This window comes from Plectrocnemia conspersa, unplaced genomic scaffold (assembly GCF_051122295.1).
Source record: "Plectrocnemia conspersa isolate PC_06_02 unplaced genomic scaffold, ASM5112229v1 ptg000011l, whole genome shotgun sequence".
NCBI classification, from domain to species: Eukaryota; Metazoa; Arthropoda; class Insecta; order Trichoptera; family Polycentropodidae; genus Plectrocnemia; species Plectrocnemia conspersa.
In genome coordinates this window covers 13,467,353-13,490,842 of record NW_028277175.1, presented here as the reverse complement: position 1 = coordinate 13,490,842, position 23,490 = coordinate 13,467,353, and positions in this window count along the sequence as shown.

The following is a 23,490-nucleotide window of genomic DNA, read 5'->3' as shown; positions in this document are numbered from 1 at the left end:
TCTAAAAACCGAAATACATACACATTGCATATATTAAAAGACCAAGCAATAATGAGGATTTTTGGTAAACAAAACTTTTTAATTAATTAACAAGGATCGATCCTTAAAATAAAACGGTAAATTATTTAAATTTAATATTATTACTTAAATCTATTTTTTTATTAAACCTAATAACAACATAAGTATTATTAACTACGGACGTCATGTTTCGATATAAGTTTTTGACTTAATAAAAATCATGAAGCTCACGAAACACATTAAATAATACATTATATCATTGTAAAAAAAAATACTTGAATCTCATTTAAGCTTTTTTTCAAAATTTGATTAAAATTATTTTTTCCCACTATGTGTCGCACATAGGTACTACGATATATACTCATGCTACAAACAAACATGTAATTTATATGAATTGACTGGCAATACGTGACAGGATAATTATTCCAAGAATTCGTCAAATAATCGAAAACGCCATCACGCATATCTGTTAGTAACACGATAATTGTGCGGATATAATATGAATAATTAAAAGGGAGGCCTCCAAGGACAATAAGTTGACAGGGCCAGAAACTTGAGCCTAGCGAACGGTCGTGGCTTTTAATGTAATTAATTAAATGCCCTTTTAACCATCGCCACTAGAGCAATTTGTCATATGCTAATGAGACGCTTGTTATCAGTTACACGTGTACGAGAGACGAATCCCTATTTTAGGCGTAATCGCGCGCGAAGGGGTGAATTCGCGGGAAAGTTATATCACACACAGCACTATTGTGTGGAATTTCAAATTGCAAGGGTGAACGATAAATCGATGTAACACAAGGAATTGTTAACACAGTAACATATGTTTTTTTAATTTAACCAATTGATATAAATTGCAGTCTTATAAACCGATTTGAAGAACAAATACCATTAAAAATAAACCATGAAAAAGTACTTTAGTTTAGCTTAAATTACAAATCTATGCACATAATTAATACTGGTTCATGTTTTTTTTGATTCATAGTTGAAATTTCGTAGGACGATTATAATGATTAAATAAATAAATAAACATCTAATTAGACATATAATACTAATCTTTTTTCAACTTCAATTCATTAAAAATCAGGTGATAAAAATTAAAAAAATCTACATAGCTTTATTATAACAACCATTTTATTCTCCAGAATTGATTACGACATAACCGAACTTAATTTTATATATAAACATAAAATGCCTAAACACATCCTACTTTAAAATCAAAAATCTAATTTTTAGTAACTTCAGTTCCGTGTTTATTTATTTTATTTTGTAAAAGGTTTTTGTATTTATTCTTAATTTATGTCATAATACTAAATGCCTTATTATGTATTTTTAACTTGTAACCCAGTAAATGGTTATAAACCAAAAATTTGTACCTAATTTGATTGTATATATTTTCTTTTATATTTATCTTGAAAAACAAGTTTTATTATGTAATGTAAAAAAAATATATTTTTGTAATGCCAGCTAATAGATGGCTTTACACGCGTGGATCTGTCCGTCGCGGGTGCCTGGCGGACAAATCCGATCGTGTGTGGTGAAAAAAGACAGATTTGTCTGGCCGCCGTCTGTCCGCTGTCCGTGCTTAAAATGGACAATAGCCTCAAAACCCGATAAAAGCCATTACAAATATACATTTCAACTCCTAAAAATATAAATAATAAGGAAGTTTTTAGCATAATATATATATCACATTATAAACTATTTTAAAAATCACAAAAAAGTTATAATAGTACATATGTATCTTATAAAACAATTTATAAAACTTGTCTATATTTTCACTAATCAATAATTTATTGTTACCATCTCTGCGTTGTCATTAATTTAACGTCTTGGCCTGTAACTCTAGATATTCAAGGATTAAAACATAGAAAACACATGTATGCAAATAAAGAGAATATTTATTATTTTATAAAAAATATTGATTAATCAAATTACATAGAGTTATACATCATTTATAAATATGATAATATCGTTTAAAAAAGTTCGTAAGTAAATAAGCTCGAGACAGCTTAGCGGAATTACCTGACTGATAATTCTTTTACCCAACCTAAAAGATCGCTTAGCTAAACCTTCTATTGACCCTACGCTTGCTTCTCTTCCTAATAACCTTATGGTTGATCTGTGTCTTTGGGAATCAAAACGATACCAACCTCAGCGTTCAGTACAACTGTATTTAATTAGGTTTTTTGACACGATAATTCGCCAATATAAATCATTCAACTAATGTGAAGACACTATATAAAAATATAATATTATTAAATACATATTTCTTCGTTTTATAACAATTTCGTTAAGTTCATATAGCACACAGTCTGCCATACTATGTGACAACTATGTGACAAATATAGAATTCCAATCGTAAACAATTTGCATTATTATGATAATATTAATTAATACATACATATATACTATCGTACACATCTTATAGATTTATACAATATCAAATTCGTGTTCTAAATATATAATTTTATTAAATATGTTTAATTTAAATAACAAGTTCATTGACCTCATATATATAAAATATTATACTATATAGGCTCAAAAGATTTTACAATGAAAGTGGCACATAACATTACATTGTTATTGTTCTTTAAGAACATTCATATAAGAACAATAATTTATTTTTTATAATAGTTAAAATAAAAAAAATCATTTCTGAAAAATTATACGTTATAAATATTTAAAAAAGCTGTTTATTTAGAATATAAATATTTCGCGTTGGCGCATGACGATCGTCGAAATTAAATCCGCACATTTGTATGCATGTGCGTTTGCAAGTGTGAGATAAAATTCTGAAACGTATTCTTTATACATTTGCCAGAAGATTTACGTACTTATAAAGTCACAGAGCGCCCTTTCCGTAGCACACACAAGTATTTCTTATAGTTTCAGGGACACCATTGTTCTGCTCGAGTGCTAGAGCCCGTCACACTGTCTAGTGAAGAGTTCCTAGACAGTTTTTTCCCTTTCCACATCGACTGTGAAGTTGAAGTTTTGCTTCGACAGCTCCGGGTGTGATACAGTGTGACTCAAAAGTCAAATATATAAAAAAAAATAAAAAGCTCATGTTTTTAATTATTGTAATAAGAAATGAAAAATAACACATTTATATAAATTATTATTGCTACGTTTAAACCTATCATTAAAATTATTCTGTATAACTTTAATTGATCATTAAAGAATTAAAATTCTCTAATGTTGAACTAACTTAGCTTATAGAGAATATAGTATATTAGAAGCAACGAATCTATTTTTTTAAGAAAAAACTCGATATAGGCAATCAAGTAAACGTCATCAAAACTGTATTGATCCAATTACATACTCACATTGTCCAGTTATTATTATATATAACTGTTGTGTAAATATATGTATGTATTACTTTTTTTTCTATGCAGCGCGAATTGGAGTTAAGTTGTTATGTCCTGCACATGTATATTAATAATAAATAAATAATACAAATAAAAACTAAAAAAATACAATAAATCAATTGCATTTATCATATTCAAAATATAGAGCACCAAACTCATAAATGGGTAATCTGCGTTATACATAAAAATATACTATGAATAAAAATTACTATATTTTTAGAAAACATTTTTAATAATATAATCGACGATATCTAAAAAACATTAACTTTTTGAAACTTAGGGTCGCTTTAATTTAAAATTTCGTTGAAATAAAAAAATATTTTTTTTGTATGCAACGTTAAAACTAAAAACTATAGCTGTGTTTACATTTTATCTTTTACAGTTTTTTTTATTATAAGCATTTTAAAATAGTTGTTTATGTTGTATCATTTAATAAGATTAAAGCTAAAACTACATAGTAATTTTACATATATTGAACTATCCTTATAGATATTTAAATATTCATACTATGCCATTGTTTGTCTCTGCAATAAGATGTTTCAAAAGACTTTGAAAGTTGTTAAGTAAATTTATAATTAAATTAATGTGTGTAAATATGACCATTTCTTTTATTTTGTATAAAAGGACTGTTTGATATCACGAGGTAAATATATATTTGTATTATCAAATCATATGCATGAAATATATGTTAACGTTATGTTATATTTATAGGCTTCGCTGAGCTGCAAATTCATATTCAAAACATGTAAATAAAATTAATTAATATACGATATTATACGTACTTATAATACATACAATGCAAAAGAAATCGAGCCAAAACAGTACGCCGCATTGAATATTAAATAAGAACGTATAATATTATGATTATAATTGAAAATTGTACTGTGAAAATATATTTATATATAGTATAAAATCAACACTGAAAGAAATAATATAAATATATAAAAAATATAAAACAATATTGCGATTGTGAACCGTCAAATCGACCATTCGCCGGTTATATTCGGAATAATTAAATTTGGACACGGGCCAATAATTCAATATTCGATAACCTTTACTAAGATACTGAGAAGGTCGCTCTCAATCACTGACAAATTCGAAGCCCTAGGAGTTCTCCGTTAAATGACACGAGCCCAAAAGTTTATGATACGACAAAGCGTACATTAAATCACTTTGAATAAAGCTTTCAAGTTCAAAAGTGCATTTCCGCACATAAATCACTATAGCTATCATATTGAGAGAATCGACAATAAATTTAATATACAGATTCGAGATGAAACATACGTACTTTATATTTCAAATTTTATTATTTCCTACTGTTCGTAAAGAAGGGTTATTTAAAAGTTATTATATATCACATAATTGATTTATATGCGTAGGATAGTTTTTTTTATTAATTCTGCAATATGTACAATTAGTGCTGAAACTAGCTTCCCGTTTACCCGAGGTTACTGAGAACGGGAGGTAAAGTGGGGGTAATTCAGTCGACTTGGCCAGCTTTGAGCGCTTCCGAGCATTGTCGGCAAATGGACCAAAGTCAAAGATACCGAAGTCAGAGCTGCTCTTTCGAGCGCGAGCGGTGAGATACTTCCCTTTTCGCTCTCTTGCGTGTTAAGTGACGAGAGTGAGAGAGATAATGATATGGTTTTTTGCAAACTGAGATAGAACGAGTCCTATGGTCAACACGCATGTCGAGCACTGCATCGTGGTCACGTGGTCAAGTTATAATACCACATGCTTATCGGGGACTTCAACAGACTCTTACTGACATCTTTGGATATTTTAGTGCACCAAAAGAGATAAATTTTATTTTTGATAGTATATTCTTTTAATAGATATCGTTATTATATTTTTTTTCATATAAAATTAAATAATTAAAAAATAATTAGTGGTACTTGATTTTGTTAAAAAAAAATCGTTTCGAATATTCTTATGTATTTTCCCAGATCGGTTTATATAAATGTCACACCATAACTAATTCTTATTTAGAATCGATGGGGACAAATTCTAGGATAGTCACAGATGTGGTGTTCGTATTCTGAAGTATAATTTTTATGCCTTATGGCATTTTGAAAAAGCCGACAAAGATTTTGCGTAAATTGGATATTTACTAGGTTGGGTTTTGTTGGGTTTTCACTGATATTGTATTGGTGAGTGCCCACACAAACTTTTATAATTATCAGTAGCGTAATTTTAATAATATGATAATTTAAAAATTGCGATTATTTGGTACATTTTTCGATCGCGCGCAAATATGCCAGCTGTACGTTACAGCAGCCGCCGTGCGGACGTCATTCACGACCGCCGTCTGGATGGCATATAAAATTTGTGGCAGTGTGGCCGCTACTCGGAAGTCGGCGACCTCTGCCGACTTTAGTTCAACTTCAGTTCGGACAACTTCCAGAGAGTGTAGTGCAAGCATTAAATATTTTTCAAATGTCATGCTACTGCTATTGTCCAGTGTTCAACCATTTCCTTTAAGTAATTTTATAATATAATAGAGTCCAATATTAATATTTTTGTAAATGTGTATTTTATTAGATTTATGTCAGGACTTGTGCTGGTGCATTTAATGGACCTTAATATTTAGAAAATTTTATATTATGCTAAAGAATATTATTCTGATTTATGTATGTACCAGACGCGGGCGATTAGATACTTTCCCTCTCGCTCGCTCGCGTGCTAAGTGACGAGAGTGAGTGTGAGATAAGAGCATGCGGTCCGCATGCCCTTATCTCTCACTCACAGGGAAACTATCTCACCGCCCGCTCCTAGAATGAACATATGTTTAAATTTGTTATATTTTTATAATAAAAATAATAAAAAACTTCAAGTGATTTACATTACTTATCTATCCTGTTGTTTTATACTGCTTGTACATATATAAAATATTTGCTTTTAAAATTTTAGAACAAATTGAAATCCATTTTTCTTATTACGTATTCGTTCTCCTGATCCGATTCGTAACATTTTCGCGTACAGCAGTCAAACGTTGCGCGCAAATAAATGAAAATAAACAAACTCTTGATTTATCTCTCGAAGAGGAGAAAAAGTTTGCGTAGACAAAATGACTAATTAGCGGTAATTAGTCTTCTTCGGCTTCGGCTGATTAATCATTTGTTGGCTCGTTCTTTTTGCAAACTCCAAGGATTAAAAGCCGGCGTTTTCCTGCGTTGGTGTTTTGCCGCAATTCTTTTTTCTCTTACATTTCTCTATCCACATTTTCCCCACCCACCCCATTTTTTTCTTTTATAGAACCCACGGCCGTGTTTGTTACGGTAACGAATCGCAGCCTAAACAAACGCTTTGTGCGATTCGGCGTTTTTCGATGTCGAAATCGAATGGTGCATTCTCATTTTGGTTTCCCCTCGTATACTCATATTATATACTATATAGGTTTGTTTGTTTGTATTTGTGTAGGAACTGTGTGCTTTGTGCGACACTTCGTAGCCGTCACGAATTTGAGGACGAAAGGAAACAAGCGGTGATGATGGATAACGAAGTTCTTTATGCGCAAATGTTTCAATTTTAAAACGTAAATATGATTTTTTTAACTGTGTATAAAAATACATAGAATAAATATAAAATACGTATATTTAAAATATTTATTTCCGGTACAATTGTTGAAATATTTGAATACAAGTTATTTTTATCTATGTTCTTTTCAAGGTATTTATAAATTGTATTTAAATTAAGAACATCGTGAATTAAAAAGTTACTTCAAAGTAATATGATAGTAAGAAGCAATACAAAGTGCAATAGTGCATCGGATTTTTTTTTGTTAACGCATTGTTTACGTATACAGATATATGAGAGGGAGAAAAGATATATGCGCGTAAAAATATTCATTGTCTCGCTTGTTCTTGTTGAAGCGGCAATGCTCATTTCAAGTTTTTTCCTCTGTGTCATATCACGCTAGAAAAATAAATATTTCGGCCTATTTCGCACAAAATAAATAAAAAATAATATGTATGTAATATTACAGTAACTGGTTGACAACTCCAATGTATAATTGTGTTGGTTCAGCGTGCGTGTGTTTTAGATAAAAAGTGGAAGCTGTGACGTTCACTGCAATATGAAACTTTCCAACACTGGATGATTAACGGAACCTCATCTCAATAGAGAATCTAAATCAATTTGTTTTTAATTATATTATTACTTTGCTTAGTATTGCATTGTATATAAAGTATTTTTTTACTCATATAATTTATAAATTGTTCATTTTAAATAATTGAGATCTTTATTAAACATATGATTCCCAAGTTATACAGCATATTAACCTCATTCCCGGTGCTTTACAAAGGCAAGTTCGTAATAGCATGGCATCATCGGAGCTCGGAACCGTTCAAGATTAAATTAAAATTTATTATGTATGGAACTTTTTTTTATAAAAAGTGTATATTATGTACAATTTATAGGTCAACCGTACGGAACGGAGTAAGCAGCATAAATCTTTCTTTATCAAATTATTGAAGTCGTAAATATCGCGGGGTTCGCGTGTGTCTCTTCAATCGCGGAACGCAAAGATTAATTGCGTATGGCCCAGACACGGCCGTATCATTTTTCGTGATTTATTTATACGTAACATCCGATTAGAATATAGTGGAAAAACTACACAACAAGCGCTCTGTGATGTAAAAAATAAATATGTTTATTTTAGAAGTTTCAAACGGGAAAACGCAGAGAATAAGCAAGAATGTTATTTTTCTAAGAATATATGTTGTCCAATACAAATGCATAAGATTTTATTTATGCAAACAAAAAAAATACAAACCTTTTACATTAAAGGATTTTTTTTAAATACAAATTTTAATAATTCAAACCTGTACAATATTTGCTCACTTATGTTTTAAAAAAGGAATGCAGGTCTAATTCTTCAGTCTAGCTTAAGTGACCGTTATGTTTAGTTGCGTGATTTATCGTTTTATTTTTTTATTTTTAATAATTTATTTTTAATGTTAAATAAACATTTAAAAAAATCCAAAAAACGCTAATTAAATGAAACTAAATGGGCGAATATACTTTTATTGCATTCGCATAAAGTTTACAAAAAAATCGTTTAACGATCATATTTCTTTATGAATATCGTCAAAAAGTGACAGTTCAGTGAACGTGTAACCGCAGAGAAAGATTAACATTAAATTTGTTAAGCAATAATTTTAATTTAAAATTCAGAAATCACATTTTTAAAATGACACAATTGATTAAATTATTACTTATCGATTGAACCCACACAACAAACATTTTCAAACGGTTCATGAATTATATAAAAGCACACGCGTATTTTATGTTTATCCATACATAAATGATCGTTCTTTACTTAACAACAAATTAATATGTATCGGTTCGAACGTAAATCACGGCTTTTTGAGTCATACCTTATAATTCAGTCAATTCTACGATACTCGCGAGTACGTGGTCGTATAAATAAATCAAAATCCCCTTTTTGTGTATAATGCGCATAAAATATTCATGTCACCGTCACTGTCATGTTATGTTGTCATTTTTTTTGTGCCGGGTCCATCAAAATTGCGCTTAAAATTACAATAATTGCCCGTCTCGCTGAACTCAAATTGAGTTCAGCTAGACGAGCCGAAGAACTGAAGATTTTCACCATAATTATTATTCATGAGAAATTTTATCTTTGGCGTCGAGTCGTGTATACTATATATTTATATGTATATAAATATATATACACACATACACAATTGTAAATATTTTATTAGAATATGTATTTTTGATAGTGAATTAAAAATGTAAAAGCGGTAGTTATTGATTTAGAAGAGTATAATATATAGAAATCACATTATTATAACGAATATTTTTTATGTGGATCTTAAAAATTTAGAGCGAACTTAAAAAATGTAATTGTTTTTTTATTGACTAATTAAAATACTTAATCTCAAAAGAGCATAATAAAAATGTATTCCAGAGAATGTCGCAAAAAGCTTTTAAAGATTAATAATATTTCATTGCGGTTACACTATGTCAAAAAGATATTTTAAAATATAAGTAACACAAAACCAAAATGTCATTACATTTTTTTCTTAAATTCCCAATCTGTTTTAAATTATTTTTATTTTCCTTTATATTCCATTAATCCTAAATTTCCTGAGACTATTAAAATTTTTATTTTGCTTCATCCAGTGACTTTTGGGAGTTAAACTTCACCTGTTAATCCCACTTGTAGTAACTATTCATTATCTTTAGAAGTTACCTTAATGCGTTACGATAATAAAATAATAATACATAGTATTATTACCATACACAAAAAAAAATACAACTACGATTAAAAAATATAATACATAGTAAGAGAAAAAATCATAAATCATTTAAATTTAATACGAACCAGACAAGTTCCTTAAAGCTGACATTAAATAGATCAATGTGCAGTGCCAACGTGTTATGGAGCCAGATAGCAACAGCCTTAGACGAGTCGGCTAGTGAAGATGTCTTGGCTCTGGCGGGCATCAGAAGAGGCTCATGAAATAAATATATTTAAAATATCTGATTATGTTTAAAATTATGTTTATCCCCTCTTTAATACATATATATTACATTTAAATCCCTCAGAAGAGCTTAATATAAAACTTTAGCGTTTACGTTGCATATGATATCAATTATATATATAATGTTTGTTTTTCTGAATATTGTTTATTATTTAATCTAATTATATTATATAAAATTTTATGATTTTTAAATTAAGGGCTAAAACAGTATATAACCAAAACATTACATTATAAGCTTTTATATAACGCTTTAAGATTTGCCCTTGAGATACAATTTTCTTAACCTACTTTTCGGAACGCTCCGCGGGCTAATTTACAATTTGCCGTCATTACTATATAAGTGCTCTTTTGCATATTTTATCGCTGCCATTAACTAATGTTCTCACTAAACTAAAACGAAATTTAATACACACCATAATTAACAGGCCACACATACACATACACAAAATGTGTAACGAAATCGCTTTGGAATCGGCGCGTTCAATCGGAGCGCATGACTTAATTACGTTCGGCGAAACAGCAGCGATAGTTCTATTGAATGCCTAATTAATCATTCCGTTTCAGCTATGAAGAAATTCCTTTTGTTCCGATATTGTGGGAACTTACGTGACCGCAAAGCTTAATGCTCATAAAAGGCAGTTTTATAAAGGCTTAAATATTTAATAGACTTCCAACGTTGGGCGGATTGCTCGAATTAGTCTTAACCTTTGTTCTTAATCACGGCGACCCTTCGTGTTCCGCGGTGAATTTTAAATATTTCAATAAATGCCAAAATCGTGAACGGCTGTATATTTTTTATTGGAGAATTAATTAGAATTTAACCTAATTGAATTAATTATTATTTTATAAAGCAATATGCAAATTGCAGCGGGTCGTTTGAATAAATTTTAGATATATTTTCAGACTAAAATAGTTTAAAAACAGACATGCGCAAATTAATTAATAACACTGAATTTATATAGAGTTGGCACAAATGGTATTTAATCTAGTAGCTTCAACTATAAAAACAAAGCCAAACTCTCAGGTCTATTATTCAAGAGCCCCTACTACAATCCAAAAAATATAAAGTAAATTAAATTTAAATTTAAATATTGTATGATATAAATTATTTTTTAAGCTTTTATATTAAGTAATATAAATATTTAATATAAAATTATTCTTGCCTGTTTTTAATAATACAGACAAACAGACGTGAACAAAATATAAAATATATCTCGGTTATGATTCGCCGAGAATAATATCTTGCAAACATATTATTACACAGTATATATTCCAGGATGTCAATTGTTTTACTATATACATTGAACCTTTGCTAACAAACACTTATGTATGGGTTGAAAAATACCCTGAATCTATAGGTCAACAAAATAGGACATAAGTGACGTACTGGGATCAAGCAAATGTGCAAAGACTTTCACTATAAGTACTTGGCTGTTTTCAGCGCAAAGTCATCCATAAAAAGATAAGCTACGATTGGTGACATTAGTGAGCTCATAGAAGCCAGCATCTACCTGTTGTACATAATATATGTAGATTTGAGGCATTGTTCCATGAAGCCTACTTACAATCCGCTTTATTGCCTTTTTTATAGGGATGTCACATCAAAATTTACCAAGACATCGGAATCTGTTTGTTCCACCTTTTTTACCTTTTCTAGGAATTAATGTAAATATTCAATATTAGATGTCATTTACTCATCAAAAGGATGAAGCGTTTCTGATAAGAATTTTGGTAGTTTTCGTGTCGGTGTGACTTTTGTTGGTCTAAAATGTATTCCTTCTTAGTGAACTATGGAAAGTTCAAAAATCGTGGCGTTCTCGACGATTTGCTTCGAGGTATGATTTTATTTTTTACTCTCTAGAAAAGGATTTTTTATATATTAGTTTTTTTTATTTTAATTTAATTTGATTGTTAATTTAAAGATTATATTGATTATTGATGTTATTTTTCTTTAGAACTTTAATTAGCTAAGTATTATTTTTTTAATAAATTTATATACAAAATTTATTAAAAGCAAAAGTTGTTTTTTTGTATTTTTCTCATAAGTGATAAGATCTTTGATAATGATTTATTACGCCATTAATCAAATTTATTTAGTGAATGATCGTGTCGTTTTTTGTAATTAGCGATAGTAAAACGGCAATTAATATAAATCATATGAAATTAGGTTACACATATTACATAATAAATAGGAGTTAATTTAAAAAAATGTTATTTTAAATTTTTTAATAAATTACAATCTAAGCATTGATTAATTGGGTGGAAAGCTTTTAATAGCTAGTAACTTAAATCTTAGGTGTAAATTGATCTCTCCTGTGAAATGATGTATTTATCATTTACATAAGATCTACAACTTAGATAACAAACAATGCATTTGGTTACTACTAAATTGATGAAAACTGATGATTTGTTTATTTTTTAAATACTGTATACACGTTTAATTTTGAATGATCTAAGAGATTTAATTTTAAGACGTTTATTTTAATACGATAGTTAATTTTACAAACAAACCATTATATTTACTACAGCTTAAAAGTAAATAACCCTTCAAATGTTCACAATTTTGGCATTTGCTACTATAATAAAAAAATAATAATACAAAATAAAATGGAAAGGAATAAAACTAAAAATTACTTTACCAAAAGAAAAAAAACCAATGGGCTAGAAGCTAATTTAAGTATATCAAGCTAAAGGTTTTTTGGTGTTTTACAGCCTCTACAGCAATATGTGCTTTAATATTTAAATTTGAGGTTGTTTTTATCGTAAAATTAGTGAATGAGTGTATTTACGCGAAATTTTTAATTAGTATTTTTTGGTATGATAAATGATAATGTTCTTTGAGTTGGTATCTGTAGACTATTAAAAAGTTTTTGAAGATGAGCCTTTAGAGGTATTATACAATTAATTTTAAACCTTTATTTCACATAACTTGCAATTTATAAAAAAATAATGTTACAGGTGATACTCGTCACCGGACATGCATATGTTGAGATTTAATTTTTTGTGGTAAATTTGCTCTTTATATTCCAATGGTAGCAAACCCTTCGAAGCGAAGTTACAAAATATGTTTAATTATATTTACTTGTGTCTAGGTGTAAACCCAGGTTTTTACCACTAGGTTTACATTATATATTATTGCTCTGTATCCAAAAGTATTAATTTATAAAATTATAATCATTTCATAATTTACTCTACTGGATTAAAAAATCTTTATTGAAAATAAAATATTTTTAATTTTTTAAAATGCTTTAAATTGTATCTATATATTATATTGTAGTATTTTTTATTAAAAATTGCACTGGTATTTAAAACAATTACCCCAGATTAACCATATTAGCTAACTTTACAATCGAAATAATGTCGATAAATGTTTCTTGAATAAGGGATGACGACATTTGTGGTCAAAGTAATAAACTTAATAATAGAAAAGAAGTGTATTTATTGTATATCAGTATTTTTTCGGCAATTTATTTTTTTATAATTTATTTAATAAAAAATATTTAAGCAAAAATTTAAAATATCTTATTATTATACTGCTAATTTTAAGAATATAATGAAACAATAATTAATTATTTAATTTGGCTATATTAATTAGGCTTACAAGGCCACCGGGAATTTCCCAGTGTCCTGCCAGGACAATCCGCCATCGAATGAAAATTTAATACAATGCTCGGCAAACGTCCCCTATGAATTGTCTCAATCAATATTAGACTTAATTCGTTCGCGTGAGATAAAGATATATGTAAATAGGAAAAATAAAGATAACATTGTTACTGTAATAACTCTTTTTGTCCTATTATATAAGTCATAACTTTTGTAAGGTTTTTTTAGAACAACTTATATTTTCTAATCATATGCTTATATTTTATTTAAAAAAAAAATTGCATTGATTTGTCGGCTTTTTAACCCTTTTTACTTTTCTTACTTCAGCGGACAGTTAAATATTACTTTGCAGTTAACGTAGAAAAATACGATTATAAAACCGATGCGCTATTTGTTGCTTTTGTTTTATTTCTCTCCTTCCCTCTCTCTCTCTCTCTCTCTCTCTCATTTTAGCTCTCAATCTTTTTCTCTCTCTTACACAGAATATGAAATCTGACAAATATTTGAACTGGCAATAAGGAGCGTGCGGTGTGCGAGGAATATTTTGTCGAGTGGTAAACAAGAACTTCGCATAAGGGTTAAATACACACGAAATTATAATCACCCGTGATAACATTGCGGGTTTTATTTCTTCCGAAAAAGGAAGTAGCATGTGTACGTAATATGTTTTAATTAATCTCAAAACTCTATGTATTGTAATAACGTTGATATTTGAGTTTTCAAAGTTGATTATTAAAAGTCATATGTTTTAATAACTCGTACACTTTTATTATATTTTTGACGGTATATTTAGGTATATTTGCGCACATAGCGTCAATCACCAAAATCATCAATAACCTCCTGGCTTTCACTAAAACAGTCACTAAATCTCTTGATGCAGGAATATAAGTAGATATCGTATATAACGATTTTAAGAAAACCTTTGACAATGTTTGTCATTGGTTCTTAGTAAAATAATTTTCAGACCTCAGTTGCTTTGATCATCTAACTCGATTATATCGGAGTTGAAACAACTGAAGGGTGCTGTTGAAAATCAAATTCTTAAGGAATTCCAGTTCTGGGTTCCAGAACGCCTTTCCGATCTACATATGTACACCTATAAATATATCGTTTCTTTGTTATAAATATAAAAATATTTAATAAAAACAGCAACACTCCCAGACTATAAAATAAATATAGAACTAAATTTAATTAATGCTCCATTGTTTCACAACAACATTTTGATATTTATTGTTTCGATTTTGAAAACTGGTATTTTGGTATGAGGTATCACGTCAGAGATAATGATTGATAAGAAAAGTTTAATAATGTGTTTTGATTATTAACATAAAACCGAACATCACACAGGGTTCTAAATTATAAAAGATCTTGAGCGAGCTTCACCCACGCAGATTGAAAAGTTTAAATGTTTCAGGCATTTGTACGAAATATTATATTTAAATTACAAGTTTACAGGTTTTGTATTTGATACAAAATAAGCTTAAATACTTTTACAGCGAAATAAAATAATTTATTGTTAATCACTAATGATTTTTTAACTATTTTTTATAGTTCAGACTTTATTGCTGGTTTGTTTTAAATTAACACGTTACTATATATAGATTTTATAAACGTTACAAAGTAAGACAAATCAGTTTAAAATAAGTTAGTTTGTAGTACTAATTTATTTTGCAAAGAATTTAATGTTTTCTGGTTTTATTTGCGGTTTATAGATTTTCATTTAAAACATTGAAGTTAAATTCTACATATACATTGTATAGTATACTTTTTTTAATTTTTCAATTAACATAATTGTATGTATAACTTTATATTATGTGTTATTTTATTATTTTTTTGAATTATTTCCAATCACGTAGATAATTAACGTGCTATTGTTGAAACTAATAAATTAGAAACGTGTTAACGAATTTCTCTGTATTATTATATCGTTCTTGTATTTTATATGGCATAATAATTAATGTGTCAAAAGTTTTAATTAATAGAGGTAAATAATTCTACTCTTGCCATTTGCAAACATTATTCACCCAACACGAATTTCGTTAGGCTATCAATTTTTAACACTAAATATGTATAAATTTATTTATCTTGAGATAATACCAATTAATTTTTAAGACAATCTATTAAATATTCATATTTTTTTTTAACCAATAATTAAGACTTAATAATAAATTATTATTTCTATTTAAATATCGACTAACCTCTAATTTAAAAATATTCGATAAGTACGATTCAAGAGTAGTTTAACTTTTGTGTAGTGTTAGTCCATTTAACCATGCGATGTCATCTAATTGAATATGTTAATTTTCTTCTAGTTTAAGAGATGAGTTAAGTAATAACAGTAGTTTAATATAAATAGATCAACGTTTATAACAATTTAAAATATTATTTTATGCTAGGTTTAGGGAAACAAAAATAATGAACTGCATCAGCAACAGATATATTTATTTATGCAATATTATCCTAATATTTATAATAATCTAAAACAACAAAAACAAATATTTTTAATAATCTAAAACAACAAAAATTATTGATGTTATAGTTACGCAGTCTAGTTCTTTGTGTAGCTACAAGGTATCCTGCTGAAAAAATACAATATAGATAATATATGTACGTAAATGTGGAAGTAATTATCTTGAATGCTAGCAGTAAAATAAAGATAAATTTAGTGAATTATTTTTCTCACCTAATGCTATTATAAAATTTACTTAAATTTTATTTAAAGGTTTTGAAAAACTCTCAGCTTAAATATTATTAGTAATTGTTAGAGCTGCTAAAGATGACTCTATAGCGTCATCTTTAATACTTCTAACTATTTATCTTTTTTTATTTACCAGATACAAAAAAGTGACTAACCATGTTTTCAAGAAATTAACATGGACTTGTTAATCACGCTGCCAAACATATTTTTATTTTTCATCTTTAATATGATTCAGTTGATAAACTCAATATATTATTAAATAAATATTTTTCTTACATATCATGAAATATATATTAGCATTTCCGGAAAAATATTAATAGTGTTAATACACACCGAGATTTTGGGTGAAGACCCTACTTTATACACATACATACATGTGTATATCTGTATCTAAAAAAATATATCACATTTTACACTTATATGAGCTCGGCGATAGTGACACATGCGGAGCGAAAGATTAGCCATGTTATATTTCAGCTATAAAAATGTTAGCTATATACATATTTTCGTGTACTTTTGCAAAGCTCGATCAAGATTACTTTGCCTTAATGCTGCTGCGTATCTAACTACGGAAGCCGTTTCAGCTAAACTTCATAATGCAGCCGTATCTCAGAGGAGAAACGCTTATTTCTAAAGATCAAAACGATAAAAAAAATACATAATATTTTTATATTTCAACTTAATGCACGTCGTTCTGGCTCGCTTTTTTAATACGCCGTGTAAGTATTATATATATTTATAAAATCCAATTCCGACAAAGAAAGTTAAAATTACACGCGCATTGCAAGTTTTGCGTGTCCTGTTGTGTGTGAGGGAGAGAGCTTCCCACTTCTATCTTTTAATGGAATATTCTCAAAGTGTCATTAAGATAAGTCCCTAAGGATTACACGGGCTAAATGGGACTCTGCGTCACTTTTGAGCAATTAAAGGGATCCCCTTACATCCGCATCCACTCACTGTGTACAAACAACTGGCCAAGAAAAGATTGAATTACGTTCGACCAACGGTCGTAAATCGTAAATTCTAAACAACCCTTGCATTAGACCGTAAATTTATCAAAATAAAAACATAAACACATAAGGTTACTATTTAAGAAAATTGTCCAATTTCAACTTTACAAAAATAATATAAATAGAAAATTATTTATTTAGTCTAGGCTTAAGTTTTTGAACGAATCGTGCTAATTGAAAGCCCGTGCAATATTTCTAAGGTTGCCACTGATCTTATGTAGTATTTAGATTTGTTTTATTGTGTAATGTACGATATCGCTTTTAAAAATTGATTGATATTTATATTGTGTGAGAAATTTCTCTTTTCATTGTTTAAGCAGTCGTTATGGTAACCTTTAGTTTGTAATTATTGTCGAATGTGGTTGAAACCTCAAAAAAAAAATTACCAGAGCACAATGCGTCTTACAATTTCGAGTACTTGAATAAGAATAAATCGATACTATCTGACAAATTGTTAAAGCGCCCAATAGCAGCTGTTCATGTCAAATTAATTTGTCCGTTCAACAACTTACTCTATCTTACCAAATAATCTCAGTCGTTATATTTTGACAGCAATAATGGGCTTATTACTAATCATCAATACAAAAATTGCCAGTTGTCAAGTGTCAGATTATTTTCATTAACTACTATAAATGTATCATTTAAAATGTAATTAAATGTTATAAAACATTATTAAATCGATACAATATTATTTTTATTAAAATAACATATATTTAGAAATCGAAGACCTTTTTAAATTCTATTAATAAATAAAAAAATATAATATAGCGTGACACTAAAAATATTATTCAACATTGTCCGATATTATTATCAATAAAGTCATAATATATAATCAAACCTGAATACCTAATCAAAATTTGTTGATACATCTTCGCGTGCACGGTAACAACTCGAGTCACGTATGTCATTTGGCAAGTCAGATTTCACGAAAGAAAATAATACAAATTTTCACGAAATATTAAACGAATCTCGGAATCTTTTGCTCGCGATTTACGTTTTTTTTTATCGCAAACCCTCGAACGCTCAAATCATGCCAAGGGTCTACTCAACAATATTCTGGGCTTCCTAAATATATATACATACATATATATTATAAATTAATATTATGCCGTTTAAAATGTTCATTAATATCTTTCCTGTGAATAAAACGTGAAAATTGCTCCTCATTCATATGCTTGTTTATAAGATTTTTATATATACTATATTAATTTTATAATGTCATATGAAAACGTTTTAGTTAACTGAAAACGTAAATTATATTTTCATAAAAATAAATTAAATATTGAATTATTAATATTAATTGTAATATATGGTTCATATCTATGTGTTGCTTTTAAAAACATTTTAATTATAAAAATTTAGTTAGGTGATAAAAAAATATATTAATTGGAAAATATATCAATTGCATATAATTTAACACGTAGTATATTTATTTTATTATTATTATTACTATCCTCACGGTGGAACGGCGTTCCAGCACCTTTTTCACAGTATTTTTAATGTTTAAAAAACATTGACAATCTTCGTAACATTTCATTTTTATATTTTTACGTAAATATGACGTCATTATTTTTATTTTTAATATTTTTAAGTGTAAAAGTAATATAGCCCCACCTTAAAAAAATAAAGAAAATTCCGGTTTCTTCTTAAGCACAGGTCCCACTAAAAAGAAACAATAACACAAACGACGATAGAAAATATGGCAATATTGGTATGATAAGAAGCTATGAAAAGTATGGATGCAAAATATGGAAAGATACGAAGCTACAATTTAATTTATGATTTTTTTCACAGTATTACGATTTTCAATGAGTGAGATTCTAATAAAGTATATTTAAAACGAATTTTGACCAATTGGAGAGCGCAAAAAACAATTATCACTTCTCAGAAGTCAAAAATTCACGTCAAAAGCAATAAAACCGTGCAAAATCAAAAGTAACTTTTGAGTTCTGAGAAGTGATAAATGTTTTTGCGCCCTCATATTGACTAATATTCGATGATTTTGATATACTGACCAATACTCTCATATCAATTAATTTTAAAATAAATAAATCTCTCATATAATTTTGTTTAATTTGTTATGCGCTTCAAGACATAAAAAAGGCTGCTTTAAATTCAATTTAACTGATAAATAATATAATTTTACAGTGAATTTCTTAAAAAAAATGAATTACGTCCACTGAAAACTTCAGTCAAAAATTTAAAAAATATAATAAATAAACCAAATTAATATACTATATAATAAATACAAAATTAAATTATTCATTAAATTTTATTAAATCTTTTCTTTCAATTTAAAATATTTTATATGACCATAATCATTTTATTAAAAAAATATATTTAGAGTAGATCTACATATGAACCTACATCACAATAAAAAAAAAATATTTGTTTTATTACAATTAACTTATATTTTATATTATTATGTTGCTTGTATTTTATATGTTATATTTAAAATTATCATTTAAATGCTACAACACAAAACACATAATCTAAGAAAATAAGGTAGTTATTTTTGTAATAAAGAATCACGTTTTAACTCCAGACACATAGCAAATATTACTATAGGTTCAGTCGTAAAATAAGTATGAATGTATTGAGAGGGTATTGCCACGAGGGTTCACGACTTTCTATTGCATGTTTTGACTTCATAATCAGTCTTAAGTTCAGCGGTTAAGGTCGAGAATTCTTAGCTAAATTACGGTTCGTTTATATAATTTGCACTTAAGTACTTATGTATTATTATACATCTATGTATAATTATATCCACAAATTAAAAACAATATCTATAAATTATTTACAATGTTTTACTTTTTGAAGCATTAGAGAAATTTTATTAATGAGCTTTAAATGTTATTTTGTATTTATTTTTATAATAAATATCCGATGTAGATTCATAAAGTCAAAAGCGTTATTTAATATTGTATTAAACGTATGATAATATGTTATAGCTGTAGCTTGATACAAATTAATTCATCTCATCCAGAACTAACGAAGAATAGATTGGCGTTAATGGATACACACAGGCGTTGTTTGCTATAGTTGCGGATTGAAATAAGGCCGAAGTAGATGTGCTACGGTGTTAACTAATACAGAATCAACCGCCAATCTTATTGCTATTCAAAATCAATTAGTAATGATTGATTGAATTATGGGATGCCATGTTGAAGTGTGTTTACTCAACGGTTGCTACGAACTGCGTATTACACCAATGGAATTAAACTTTGACAATACACCATGAGCGAATTGATATCGCGTTAAAATTTTGACAATGCTGTGTAAGATGCTCTATCGAGATATATACTATATACACACTTACAATTCATATTAAGATTTTGATCATTTCAATAAATAATATTATATATGTAGGATGTTTGGAAATAATAGACAAACTTTATGAAACAATTAATATCCTAATCAATGAAGGTATTTTATTTATTTATTTTTATAAATAGATAAAGCAGTAGGTTTGTTCGCAAATATTTATATTTTCTAGCACATTTTAAGATATAATATTTCGTTTATACAACTGTGTTGATTGATGAATACTATTAACAGACAGCCGCACCGCGTCAGGTGCCGCACTGGTGTGCTCATATGTATATAGTAGGTATATTTTCAAACGGCAGATCATAATAAATTTCTTTATATTTATAGCGCACCCTTGGCCCCCATCACACGGGGATGATCCTCACAAGAAGCAGCTGTAAATAATGTTGCGAAGCACAGGAGTAAATTCCGGCCGAAAGTCTACGTTATATCAAGTGTGGTTAAATTTTAATATAATACCCGTTTTAGACGAGTGCTCTTATTCCGTCGTGCAAAACATTAATTTCAATTATGATTATGAAAAGCCAGGAAAATATATAATGCGTATGTATGTATGTGAATAAAAGCAAATTGAATGTGGCGCTTTCACTAAGTTTTTAATATTCCGGTTGCCTTTTAAAAAATGTACATTAAACGTGAGTGTGATTATAAATATTAAAATATTTCGTTGTTAAAAAATATAACGTGTTTTTCGTTTTTGGCTTTGAATATTATTTTTTTCTTTGTCGTATATTAATTAAATTAAATATAAACATATCGATTTTAGAAAACAACGCACGGGATGAAGCAAAATAATACTAATATCTTATAATTCATAAACATGATACTTATTTCAAGGACATATAATACAAACATTTTTAAATGAAACACAATACCAAGTTAAGCTTTAAACAATTTTTAAATATTTTAAAACAATGCATTGTTTTGAAGTAAATAACGTATAAAGTATGATATAAAGTAGAATAAGTTAAAAAAGTTAAATACATGCAATAAATAAAGTATCCAGTTTTTTATTCGAGGCGATGAAAAATAACATAAGACCACCACTATTTTAAGTAACTATGAAACAGTCTTAACATCAATGATCGTATTTCGTAAATATGAATTAATGAGTATTTACACGTATATATTACGTTTTTGACATTATTTAATGTTATCAATTTTGTTAAATTTCTCATAAGATGTAATCCTTGATTATGACAAGTAATCGTTTGTCAAGTATTTGACGTTTTAATCATGACAAATATATCTCAAATAGAATTGTGTAGTGAATCTAGAGAAATCGTGCGTAAGTAAATTAAAATTAGACTTGTGGACCTTTTTTCTTATCTAATGATGGCTAATGTCTTATTCTTAGAACAAACGTACTTTTTTTCCACCAAACTTTATTTGATGTTATCTAGTCTTTTGCTTGATATTTTACCTTTCCCGCTATTGTTTTTTTTTATATATTATGATTAATCCGTATTAGAATTGTGAATAACAGAAAATTTCGTTACATTTATAGGAAAAGTTTAAAAAAATGATGAAATTAATATTTTTTGGCAATGTGTCAATGTGATGTAGGAATGACTAAAAAAGTTTTCATAAGAAAGTTTTTCAATGAGATAATCGTAAACCTTAGTGATTTAATATGACAGCTACTAAATAACAAAAAGTTATTAGAATATTTTTTTTTACTACGTTTATTTCAATAATATTAATAATTTTAAAAACATTTTAATTATATTAACTAATTTATAACCATGTACATGCTTACAATTTGTTATTAGCTACAATTTGATAAATAAGCAAGAATATAAAATAAAACTATGCTGATTATCTTTTAAGAAAAAAAACTAAAAAACTACAATTTAAGCGAAATAAAAAGATAAATAGGAAGAAAAACGATAAGTGATAATTTTAGTAATTTTATTAATAATCTAGAACCATCGATATTTTGTTTCTAGCTTCTAAAGTAATATGTGCTTTGGAATTTTGTAAAAATATCAGGTTGTTTTTAGCATAATCACCGATACATGAGGTTAATAGGTTAGTATGGTTTCGCGAAATATTTCTATAATGTTTTCTTGTATGAAAATGTTATTTAAAAATTGCTATTTAAAGGCTAATATGTTTTTTTATGATTAGTTCGATAATATATATAATATTTGTGTAATTTTTATAATTATATTTTGAATGACTTTTTGTAAATCTAATTTAGAAACATAATTATTACTAGTGTTACTTTACACCAGTTATACATAATAATAAGAATATTTCTTAAGCAAGCTTATAAAATATATTACATTTAATATACATAAAATGTATTTAAATAATTATTTAATAATTAAAAAAATGCTTTTATTATGTTTATAATATTATAACAGTCAAGTCGTTATATGTACTTAAGAGTAAAAGGTATACGAAACGGAAATTTTTCCGCATATTTCAGTTTTGTGCTCTATGAAAAATGTTCTAACCTACTATACATTTGCAGATTATATATTACCAGCTCGAAATAAATGCACGGATGCTCTGAATTCTGTAACTTATATATTATTTTCATTTACAGTTAAATATTTTAAGTTTTCCTGGCTTAATTTATCTTTCTTATTTATGAATAATATCAACATAATTATTACAGTACTAATATTTCGTTGCACTCTAAGATAATAAAATGTTAAATATTTGCTACATAAATTATACATTAATAAATATATATTAATAAATCTATATATAGAATATTATCTAGCTAATAGAAATATTATCTAATATATATAAAGCGGCGATCCAAAATATTAATATAATAATATAACAACCCTTTACAATATTAATAATAAATTTCCTGTAAAATGTTAAGAGATCATTGACCCAAAATTCAATAGTCAATTAGTTGGCAATATTATACTACTTTGTTAACAATTTTTTAATTCTTTTTATATATTATAAAGAAATAATTTGATAAATTA